The sequence below is a fragment of the Polyergus mexicanus genome, unplaced genomic scaffold, assembly GCF_030449975.1.
Source record: "Polyergus mexicanus isolate NDT 795.1 unplaced genomic scaffold, iyPolMexi1.0 SCAF_14, whole genome shotgun sequence".
NCBI classification, from domain to species: domain Eukaryota; kingdom Metazoa; phylum Arthropoda; class Insecta; order Hymenoptera; family Formicidae; genus Polyergus; species Polyergus mexicanus.
Window position 1 is genome coordinate 3,172,825 of NW_027223334.1, and position 402 is coordinate 3,173,226.

The window sequence follows — 402 nt, forward strand, 5'->3', positions numbered from 1 at the left end:
AAGCAGTGGTATCAACGCAGAGTACTTGAAAAAAATGTTGATAATCAAAATTAATCCTTCTGCGGGGGAAATACATTAGTGTTAAAATTCGTCCCCCACCCCCCACCTCCTGGGGGGAGGGGGGGCAACTTTAAATGGAGACCCTCATTTTTTATTTAGTATTCTTGTAGTGGTATCAACGCAGAGTACTTATAATAAAGTATTTTTTTATTAAGTACTTTTTGAGTTATTTTATATTTTAATCTGACATATTTTGATATAAAAAATTAAATATCTCGTAAAATATTTAGTTTTTGATAATCTTATCGTAATACTTTTATGTACACAATAATGAGATAAATCAATTAGTATAAAAAAAGAAATTGTTTTTAAGAAAATTATTTACAATGTATTTTTTTAAAC